The sequence below is a fragment of the Palaemon carinicauda genome, chromosome 24, assembly GCF_036898095.1.
Source record: "Palaemon carinicauda isolate YSFRI2023 chromosome 24, ASM3689809v2, whole genome shotgun sequence".
Classification (NCBI taxonomy): Eukaryota; Metazoa; Arthropoda; class Malacostraca; order Decapoda; family Palaemonidae; genus Palaemon; species Palaemon carinicauda.
In genome coordinates this window covers 45,077,791-45,090,290 of record NC_090748.1, presented here as the reverse complement: position 1 = coordinate 45,090,290, position 12,500 = coordinate 45,077,791, and positions in this window count along the sequence as shown.

Below are 12,500 nucleotides of genomic sequence, written 5' to 3'. Positions count from 1 at the left end.
TTTCTCCCCTGAATAGTTGACCACCCTTGAAGTCTGAAGTTCTACGAAGATAGACCTTTAGGCATTCTACTGGACATAGAGATGCATCTTCTTTCAGAGGGCAGATTCTCCAGGGACCCCACCTGTTGGTGGGTAACTCATTCTTGGCGAGAAACGTAGGATCCGGAAACAGGTTCAGCTCCCCCCCATCCAGGAACTGAACACGACCTGCCTCTCTCGAGAGGGCTACGATCTCACTAACCCTGGCCCCGGACGCGAGTGCAAATAGGAAAATAACTTTTTGCGTCAAATCCTTTAACGCACATTCTTCATTGCTCAACAGGGAGGCGAAATGAAGAACTTTGTCTGAAGACCATGAGATGGGCTTTGGAGGTGCTGAAGGTCTGAGCCTAGCGCAGGCTTTCGGAACTTTATTAAAGATCTCGTTACCTAGGTCGATCTGGAAGGCAAATAAAATGGGTCTCATCAAAGCCGATTTACACACTGAAATCGTGTTAGCTGCCAATCCTTGGCCATGGAGGTGGATGAAGAAAGATAAGCAGAAGTCTGTTGAGATCTCCTGCGGATTCTTTGCCTTTACAAAGGCCACCCATTTTCTCCAAGATGACTCATATTGCCTTCTAGTCGATTTGCACTTGTATTCCTCTAGGAAGTCTATGCTGGCTTTCGAAATCCCGAAACGCTTTCTCACCGCTAGGGCGAGAAAATCATGAGCTGCAGGGTCTGGGTTTTCTGTAATGAAGCGCAGACAGTCGACTTCTGGACTCGCTGGGTCAGAACTGGATGTGGTAGCGGCACGAACTTCATCTGTACTTCCAACGCCAAGGGGAACCACATACTGTTCGCCCACTTGTGGGCCACTATTGCCGCTACCCCCTTGAAGGATCTCAGTTTGTTGAGGACCCTCAACAGAAGGTTGTGAGGAGGGAACAGATAAATCCTGGACCATCTGTTCCAGTCGAGGGACATTGCGTCCACTGCTTCCGCTAAGGGGTCCTCGTACGGGGACACGTACAGGGGCAACTTCTTGTTGTCTTTCGTCGCAAAGAGGTCTATTTGCAGTTCTGGGACTTGATTCAGAATGAAGGAAAATGATCCTGCGTCTAAGGACCATTCCGACTCTATCGGTGTGAACCTGGATAGAGCGTCCGCTGTCACATTGCGGACTCCTTGAAGGTGAACTGCCGACAGGTACCACTTCTTCTTTTCCGCCAATCGGAAAATGGCTAACATCACTTGGTTGAGAGGTGGTGACCTCGACCCTTGTCGATTCAAGCATCTCACAACCACCTCGCTGTCTGTCACCAATCTTATGTGGATCGAGTGACGCGGGGAGACTTTCTTTAAGGTAAGGAGCACTGCCATAGCTTCTAGAAAGTTTATATGAAAGGTCCTGAATAGCTTGGACCAAGTCCCCTGGACTTTTTTCCGATGAGAGTGACCTCCCCATCCCTCCTTTGAGGCGTCTGAGTGAATCGTCATCGACGGGGGAGGTGGCTGAAGAAGAACCGACTTCTTTAGATGTCTGGCTTGGGACCAAGGTCTGAGAAGAGTACGTAGCCGAGGCGGCACTGGTCTTCTCAGGTCTCTTCGCGCGTTTGATGCATATCTTCTCCAAACTCCGGTTGCATCCTTTAGCTGTGCTCTTAGCACTGGGTCTGTCACTGAAGCAAACTGGAGAGAGCCTAGTACCCTCTCCTGTTCGCGTCTTGATATCCTTTCGGAATCTAGAAGTCTCTTGACAGAGCCCGCTATCTCCTTCCTTTTCTTCGTTGGGATGGAGAAACTGTGTGACAAAAGGTCCCAGTGGATTCCCAGCCACTGGAACTTTTGGGATGGAGAAAGTCGAGACTTTTTCTTGTTGATCTTGAAGCCTAGGTACTCTAGGAACTGGATCACCTGACTGGAAGCTTGCAAGCATTCGGTCTCGGATGCTGCCCACACCAGCCAGTCGTCCAGGTAGGCTACTACCTGAATTCCCTTTAGGCGTAATTGTTTGAGAGCTGCGCTCGCAAGCTTCGTGAAAATCCTTGGGGCTATGTTTAGCCCGAATGGCATGGCTCTGAAGGCGTACAGTTTCCGTTGTAGCCTGAACCCTAGGTAGGGGGAGAGTCGACGGCTGATTGGAATGTGCCAATAGGCGTCTGACAAGTCTATAGAGACTGAGTATGCCCTCTTGGGCAGTAAGGTCCTTATGTGTTGCAGTGTTAGCATCTTGAATTTGCAATTCACTATGAACTTGTTGAGTGGTGACAAGTCCAGAATGACTCTGAGCTTTTCCGAGTCTTTCTTGGGAACACAAAATAGCCTCACTTGGAATTTGATGGACTTCACCTTTCGGATCACATTTTTCTCCAACAGTTCTTGAACGTACTCCTCCAAAACGCGGGTGGAGTGTTGGAAAAACCGAAGGCATGGGGGTGGAGTGCTGTACCAGCTCCAACCCAGTCCATTCTTGAGTAGGCTTTGGGCCCAGGGATCGAAGGTCCAGCGATCCCAAAATTTCATCAGTCTCCCTCCTACCGGTATCATTTCACTTGGACTGCCGTCCTGAGGTCTTGCCTCCCTGACCACGACCACCTCTGAATCCCCTTCCCCTTGAGGGGCGCCTAGACGAGCCTCTGGCTGCTCCTCTAGGTTTTGCACGAAAGGAAGAAGACTGTCCTTCGAACGTTGGGGCGAATGTGGTTGACTGACCTGGCACAGCCTGGGGTACCCACTGAAAGGCAGTCGGGGTTTGTGCCACCATCTGGGGCACTGGAGGCAAAGGCAATTGCAGTTGCTGTTGCTGTCTATAAGGCTTGGCTGGCCGAAATGGTAGCCTAGTCTTCATATTCTTCCTCTTTGGTTGAGGACCCTCATCCGGGGAAGATTTTCTTTTGATAGCCAGGCCCCACTTCTGGAGAAGGTTTCTATTCTCCACGGCGGCCTTATCAACAACCTCTTTGACCACATCGGTAGGGAAAAGGTCTTTTCCCCAAATGTTGGAGGAGATTAATTTCCTTGGTTCGTGTCTCACCGAAGCCCCGGCGAACACGACCTCCCTGCAAGCTCTCCTTGCCTTGATGAAGCCATAAAGGTCCTTCGTCACTGTGGCTAGGTGAGACTTAGCCACTACCATGAACATTTCATGGACCTTAGGGTCACTTGCCATTGTCTCAAGAGTGGTCTGATGAGACATTGAGGCAGCCAGTCTTTCTTTGGTCTCGAACTCTCTTCGTAAAAGAGATTCGGGCAGCTTGGGGAGGTCCTCGCCGAATTGCCGTCCGGCAATATCAGCCTCCAACTTTCCCACTGAGAATGTCAGATGGACATCCTTCCAGTCTTTGTGGTCCATAGGCAGAGCCAGCGACAAGGGTTTACACTCCTCCAGGGAGGGGCAAGGCTTGCCGGCCTCGACTGCCTTTAGGACAGCCACAAACCCTTTTTGTAAAAAGGGGAAGGCTCTATCAGGAAAGGACACAAAAGAAGGGAGCATCTTGCTCAATGCAGCTACCTTCGAATTCGAGAAGCCCCTCTCTTTCATCGAGGATGAAAGTAGGGCTTGAGCCTTAGCGTGGTCCATAATAATGACCTCCTTCGGCTCTGTCTCCTCCCTTGAAGCTGGTTCTTTTCTCAGCCGGACATAGCAGTCCGGATATGATGCCTTGCTGGGCCAGAATTCTACCTCCTCTAGGGGAACTGAACCCAGCTTATCCGAGATGACAATCTTACCAGTCGTCATCGGCATGTGCTCAGCATACCTCCATGGGTTAGCATCTGAGCATATGGGAAGGTCTTTCACATTGAGCCTTTTCTGGGGCCCATGTGATTCTGCTAGGGACTGCATACGCAGTTCCATTGCAGCCGCCTTCTCCTGATTCTCCTTCTGCATTTGTTGGATCATTCCAACAATCGAAGAGAGGGCCTGTCCCAGTTCTACTGGGAGACCAGCCGATGTTGAGGGGATGGGCTCCGGCATCTGAACCGGAGTAGCCGACACCTCGTCGACCCCATCCTCTACGACATCCGGGGTTTGAACTTGATCCTGACCTTCTGCCAGGAGGTCTTCTTCCAAACCTTCGTCCAGGTCAGACATCCTGTCACACAACTGGATGTCTTGCATCGCATCTGCGACTTCCTTGTCCACCTGGACTTGATCTTGAGGGATCTCCTCTTGAGGCTGGGGAATCACTGCCTCAGCTGATGCCTGGGGAAAAAGATACGCCCTCATCTTCTCACTTGGAAGATAAGGGCCAGAGGTGTTCTTCTTGAAGCCCCTTACCCAAGTACGAAACTTTTCCCTAGCTATATCCCTTGATTCCGCCGTTCTAGGGGAATCAAAAGCCTCAGTAATCAGGTTAGTGCATACAGTACATACCTGAGGGTCCCAATACTGGAGATCATCCTTGGAGACAGCGCATGCTGCGTGTCTCCTACAACACTCATGTCCGCAGAGGTTCTTGCTGCGGACATTGCAGAAAACATTTCCGCACTTCGGAGGGTCCTCCTGTAAAGAGAAAAAATTTCCATGAGTATCAAGTGAACTATGTATCACTGGATATGCATAGTATAGCATAACAATTCATAAAGGAAAGACACACACTTGTGTTTCCCTCACAACCCATTGTTGCAGCCTTCCAGATAATAAAATCAAAATGGTTTATCTCTACTAGAGTAACCAATGCAAGGTTTCCAGAGGAAACAGGTGGAGCTCACACCTAGGCAATGATTTTAAAATCCTGGATAATAGACGGGGAAGAACTCTGCTTCCTGTCTGAGGGCAACAGCAAAGGGCTGTGCAAGAAAACATAATAGTGTTAGAAGATACAGTGCTGTACCTAAACTTTTACTATAGTTTTCTTCTTACTGTATATGCTATACAGAAGAATACTAGTACAGTATAGGAGGATGTGTGCCGGCCTGCCTTTGCCGGCCGGCACACACCACAACTAGCTTTAAAGTATACTACTTAACAGCTATAGGGCGGCAGCACTCTGGTTCAAATGCCTGTGCCGGCGGCAGCAGCTGCCGGCCAGCAACAGCCAGTGTTGGCCGGCAATGACTGCCGGCCAGCAACTACACAAGGTAGTACCCAGCTGCCGGCCACACTCTTGGTGACCGGCAGACAAGGACTGACATAAGCCGGCTGGCAAAGGTACAAGACCGATGCCAGCCGGCAGCAAAAGAACCAGAAGACTACACCTGCCCGGCTGCCGGCCTCATAGGTCGTCAGCCGGCCTCATAGGCCGGCAGCCGGGACAGGTACAGCACTAGAAGAAAATAGAATGGATGCCGGGATAAGAGTGTACACAACCCCCCGAGCCCGGCAACCGAAAGAGTGCATATAAGGAAGGGGAGAAACTTAATTCAGGCTTCCTTGACCAATGCCGTCCGGCTCTGCCGGCAGGCATGGATGAGGGACCAAGAGAGGTCCGGGCAGCACTCGAAAACATAAGACCCTTGCCGGCCAGCATCTCTGCCGGCCTGCAATGGGCTTAGTCAATTCCACATCCCAACCTATACTAGGTCCAGAAGTAGAATGACGTACAGTACAGTAATACCCCTGCCGGCCAGCTCTGCCGGCCGGCAAGGTACAGTACAGTAATGGCTAGGCCATTACGGAGATAGAGGGGGAAGGGACAAGAGGGTCCTGCCAACCTTGCTTTAGTGACAGATCACCCGCAGCCAAGAACTTTGTCTTAGCCTAAGGGAGATCTAAGGGAAAGGGCCAGCAATACTTGCCAGCTTCCAGAGCACCAAAGCAAGGAAGGCGTTGCTACTCCCAAGGGAAGATTTTATCCTCCCCCGAGAACAGCAACAGGACTTAGTCTGGTCGATCACAAGAGAAGGAATCATAACTTACAGAAACCTTCGATAGTGACCTAAGGGAGCTAAGCTCCCTTTGTAAGTGTTAGGTCAGCGAGGGGGACTCTGCCCCAAGCCAGACAACACGGACTCAGACTAAAAACTCTGTTGTTCTGTCCCTCTTTGAACCAGACTTTGCTGGAACAGGAAGGTACAGTAACACCCTAGTATAGTTTTATCGAAAATAAATTCGGAAAAAACCACTTAGGGATAAGCCCAAGGCTTAAACAGAGGGAAAGGGATTGCATACCTTCTCCGAAGAAAAGAAAGCAACCGGGGAGAATGATAAAGTATACTAAGGCTCCATAAGCAATTAGCCTAGGCACCAAGAGAATCGATTACCTAATTCACCGAAACTCTCACGTATACAATCTTGGAAATATTCCACACAGTCTAAAATGTATAAAATATAGCCTAAAGCTTCAATAAAATTTTAATTACACTCGGAAAAACCAAAATCATGCATTAAGTACTAGGACCAAACGACTAGGCTACATGGCCTAGCGTAGGCCAGAATGGCGAATACTTCGCCAAATAATACTAAGCACGAAAGGAAATCCTATGTAAAGCTAAATAGCTAAAATTTATTAAGCAAAACAACCAGGAATGTCACTCTGACTAACTAATTTATACCTAGCGAGTGACAGTGTCCAGGACACCTCTGGTAGGCTACGGCTCTTGTATCAAAGATTAATCCTATTAATCACTCAAAATTTTACCAAGAGCCTACATTTATACATAACAGACACTATACTCAACTTATCCGAGGCCAACGAAGACGGAGAAGCCATGAAAAGCTGAATAAATCCAAGATTTGCGAGAAAAACAGGAAAAAACACCGAGTAGTTAAGCTACGCAAAAAGGAATACAGATGGCGCCAGGATTGGCGCCAGGCACGCATACGAATCGGGGGATAGGGAAGCCTTGGGAGCGGCTCCCCTTTTTCTTTCCCGAATTCGTATCTCGTCAATCTCCCTCCTACGAGACGAAATCTCTGTTCAGGTCGTAGATTGCCATGTGACGTGTCTAGAATACGTCCTCTGATATGTCGCGATATCCCTTTCACGAGGGATACTCGCTCCAGGAGTTAGAATTCTGGTACCTTAAGGTAAATTCTCTGGGAATATCGCCGTAGTTGTAATATACCCTAGGAAGCTACCCTATAGGAACTCCCATCAGGACGACATGGCTTGAGCCCAAAAATATATATATATATATATATATATATATATATAATATTTCACTAGTGGGATCGATCTTAACTAATGTATACCAGTCGTAGTAGAGCAATACAGTAATTAAGGCGAAATTTCATGCCTTTGAAAAAAACAATTGAGAAGGATTTTGTGAATCAAATGGCATTGGCATATAACAAATGCTGTAATTCGTGAGGTGCCAGTGGTCCCCAGTGTGAAAAAAATATATAGTTATATTATCAACATTAAGATATAGGTAGATGGGGGATATATTAACAGGGGAAGACGAGTTACATCAGGATATACATACCTCAATAGAATCTGCTAAGCAAGAGAGGACACGGCACATCAGGAAAAACATGACTGATGACAATGAAGGGTGGATAGATCTGATAATTCAGTTGAGCTCTGAGAGATAACAGAAAAAATGAATATGGCGTGAATTTATTGAAGGCTTATGTATTCCGCATATGCTAAAAGATAGGGTGTCATTTATATATATATATATATATATATATATATAAATATATATATATATATATATATATTATATATAATATATTTATATATATATAAATATATTATATATATACATATATATGTGTATATAAATATATATATATATATATATATATGTATATATAATATATTTATATATATATATATATGTTTATATATACATAAATATATATATATATATATATATATGTTTATATATACATAAATATATATATATATATATATATATAAATATATATATATATATATATAATATATATGTATATATATACATATATATATATATATATATATATACATATATATTTATGTATATATATAAATATATATACATATAAACATATATATATATATATATATATATTTATGTATATTTAGAAATATATACATATATATATATATATATATATATGTATATATATGTATGTATACAACATCAGAACCTTCCTAAGGAAAATGATCGCCCATTGTTATTTGAAGAGCTAAAATAAATAAACTGGGAAAATAATGATAAAATTAAAATTAGAACTATGGAATTTTATATAAATCTAAAAAGTTATATATATATATATATATATACCTGCATATATATATATATATATACATATATATATATACCTGCATATATATATATATATATGCAGGTATATATATATATATATATATATGTATATATATATATATGCAGGTATATATATATATATATGCAGGTATATATATATATATATATATATGTATATATATATATATATATACCTGCATATATATATATATATATATATTGTTTTACCTGGCATGCAAGGAACAAATACAGTAGAGGGGGTTTTCTTGATAATTAAAATCGCAAATATAAATTAAAACAATTTCACCATAGTTGTGATTGAATTGTAGGATTAAATATAAAAAGAACAAGTCTAAAGTGAAGATCATTCAAACATGTACACTAATAAACTTTACACAGGAAGAAATATAAACTTTTTATGAGGATCAGGGAAAAAAAACATACACAGGAATCAATTTACATTTGTTTTCTGTCATTTCCTTGCTAAAGTAGGTCAAAATAAAAAGACGATCACCAGCATCATGTAAATTTAAATTAGGAAGAAATATGATTGACAAGACATATCTGCCAATAGAATTTGCTGAAAGAATCCTGAAATAATGAACACCTTTTTTTTATCAAAATGAGTATAGACAATAGACATTGAGAAACCAAAATGAAGAAAAAAAAAGATAATTAGATCTTATTCTCAGTGAAAACGTTACTTTAGTTAAAGATGTAACAATGTTAAGCAAGTTAAAAGCATTTGACCATGAAATGGCGAGAAGCCGGATTTGTTTAGATATTAGGAAAGGGAGAGAAAACTAATTAAGAGAAAAAAAAGGACATAAATGCTCCTATAATAATGGATATATCAGAAGATCTTACTTTAGTCCTACAAAAGAGGTAATCGCAGCAACATGATGAAGTGGAGGCAACTAAAGAAGAAATGAACAATATTTTATGAAAATTTGTACTGGGTACATCATGAGAGGTATGTAGAAAAGTCTGTGGGCCAAACCAAGACATACTGTTAGAAAAGAAAAACAAAATAGGAAATAAAATTCTGGAAATAAGAATAAATCCTAAGAGATATGTAATAGAGTTAGTAGAACTTTTGTTTGAATTTTTAAACACAATCATATAAAAAATGAGGAAACACTAAAGGACGGAAGAAACATAAAATTGATGAAAAAAACCTTTAGAACAAGGTGCTAGCGTATGTTTGCTTTGAAGGCGGGAATAAAAATACTGTCAACAAAAGAGATGGAGTGATTAAAATTGCAGAGAATCTTTACACAATAATATACGATATTGGTATAAGAAAGGACTTTGTCAATAAGAATAATGAAACACCTAAAGCAGTACCAAAATTAACATTATGTTAATTAAAGAAACCACTAGAAGGCATAGAAAGATGCAAAGCAGCAGGGAAATATGGACTCACAATTCATTTGATAATAGATGGAGGAGATTGCATATTAGCAAAAATGCCTCATTTATACACAACACGTCTGAAATAATGCTCTGAACCTACAGCTTTGGAATTCCTTTTCCTTATACCAATTCACAAAAAAGGGACACATAAAAGACCTGAAAAAATTACCATCCAATAATTTTACTCTAAGTAACATGTAAAAAATTTACAAAGATCATATTAGGTCGAATAGAAAGCCAACAAGACTTTATCAAACATAAGAACAGGCAGGCTTTAGAAGTTGGTACTCAACAACTGACTTTATATATGTAATTCAACAGCTAATGGATAACTATATGTGAGAGAATATGTATGACATTTATAATTTATGAAAAAAACTTTTGATTTTGTCAAAACTTCAACAGGAATAGACAAATCTTTATTCTGAATACATGGAGATATCTATTTCATATGGAAACTACAACAATACTAAAATGGTCAGATGTTCCACAACTGGCCTGTTTTCCGCCATTTTGCAATCCAAGATGGCCATCTGACAATATGTTTATTATTCAAAAAGTATCGAATAGGAGAATGCATAATAGGATGGTTTGACATGATTTTTCACCAGGTAAAAAAAAAAAATCATAAGCATAGTTGTTTATCTGTCTTCCAATACTGTGCGGTAGTAAAATCAAGCAAATATATCATACACTTTGTGTAATGAGCTATCAACATTCACTTAACATTCCACAAGCAATAATCTTCACTCTGTTTGGAATTATTATGGAGATTTTCACCCTGCCAAATTAATCATATTCTCAGAATTCACAGTAACTAATGCGTGCTACAGGACGAGGACATAAATTTTCATATGTCCTAAAGCCTTCTCATAGGTGCATGGAGATGGAAATCGTAGGGAGGAGGTTCAGAAACAATTTAAGGTATCACGAATTCACCTGTCAAAATGCAATCGTTATCTAGTGGATTCAGTATATCTATTTTAATTCCTGTGCCATTTATCCAGTAATAACATAGCCAAAAAAAATGTATATTACTATAAGTTGAAAACGTGTTTAAACTTTTTTTTTTTCTTTTTTTTTTTAATGCAAAACAAATATTGCAGTTCATTACATGTATCTACGCTGGCTCCACCAATGGCTCAGGCAAGAAACTGCTCTGCTTTCATTTCCATAACAGGATTTATTTTTTTTTTCAAAATCCCTAATTAACTCTATTTCTTCTTGCATTGTTGATTTAAACACAGCAATTTTCATTGAAATCTTGCTAGGGTTGTCACAGCCACTAAGTACATAGACAGCTGGAAGTACAGAATTCATGGACTGGCAGTACCCTTTTAGTGTTAGCTCTTCTACATTGGATCCATAGTTTTTTCTATTATTGTTATTACTAGTTAAACTACAACCTCTGCTAGAAAAGCAGATTTCTATAAACTCTATAAGGGTTCCAGCAGGGAAAATAGCCAAGTAAGGATTGGAAATCGGAAAACAGAATAGTGTGTCTCTGAGTTCACCCTCAAGCAAGAGAGCTGTAACCAACGTCAGTAGAAGACAATGGCATAGAGGCTATGTCATCAATACTTGAAATTTCCTAGTTTCACTAAAATTGTACAGTAGACTTACTAAAACATCTGTATCTCTTGAATAATTCTGTGATATGGGGATGTTTGTTGATATGTAGTGTTATTCTATCATCAGCCTCTTTGTGGTAACAATGAAGCATTGGTACACCCACAATAGTTTAAAAACTGATTTTCAGGCCCCTTTAAAGGTGATATTCATTAGAACTTTCATGGTATTTAGGTATGGAATCTACTTTATGTACCATGAGTCATTTTCTCAATTACCCAATTGATGGAAAATTCTTGGATCCTTGCCTTGCTTTTGATTGATGAGCAGAACCTTTCCATATCTACCGGATGCGGAGTGCCATTGCAATTGATAGATACCTATATTGGATCAACTTTTGTTCTCTTCATCCTTTCAGTCTTTTATACGACCGAAATAATAAAATTCAAAGGCAACATCAATTCGATTCCAAGTGGCTGACACGTAAGAAAATATTTTCCCGCAAGTGACCTGCCGTATCACATGTTTTCAGCTTAAGCTTTGTCAATGAAAAGTATCTATCATATGCTATGGAATCAAAGATAATTGCTGTAGGGTGAGAAGTGTCTGATAAAGGTACTTTCTGTGGAGTTGGTTCCTTAAGTCGTTATTCCAATGGTATGTATAACCTGATTTAATTTTTTTTTTCTTTTTTACAAATGGCCAGTTTTAGGTAGCTAATACGAGGTAAATGTTATTTCATATGCCAGAAACTGTAAGATATCATAGCCTCACGCTCTAGTAATATAAATCATGTGCCGATCATTATTAGTGTTTTTTTTTTCTGTATATCATTATGGTAATACTTGCACGGGTTAATGATCTTACTCATCTTTTCAATTGAATCAAACTAACTCTTTTCTTCATCTTTAATACTTGTTTTAACTGATTCCTCGTAGTTTGCTGTCCAAAGCTAATACAGTTTAAAAGATATTTTTTTTTTTATCATCACTAATCTCTTTTCCAGTTATAAGTTTTCTCATATTTTTGTTTAACAGATCAAAAGGGTTATGTCTTTCTTGAATATATGCAAGCATTTCCTAAGTGCAAATCTCTTCATGCTTGGTTGTTGCTGTTGAAAACTTTTAATGCAAGTAATATATCTTCACCCAGGCCACAAAACTCGCAAAAAGAGACCGATATCAAAATTGTTCTTGCCTAGTTAGATCAAGCTAAGCTACTGGCTCTTTCATTCTTGTAGGATTATTATTATTATTATTATTATTATTATTATTATTATTATTATTATTAGTATTATTTATTATTATTATTATTATTATTATTATTATTATTATTATTATTATTATTTGCTAAGCTACAACCCTAGATGGAAAAGCAGAATGCTTCAATTG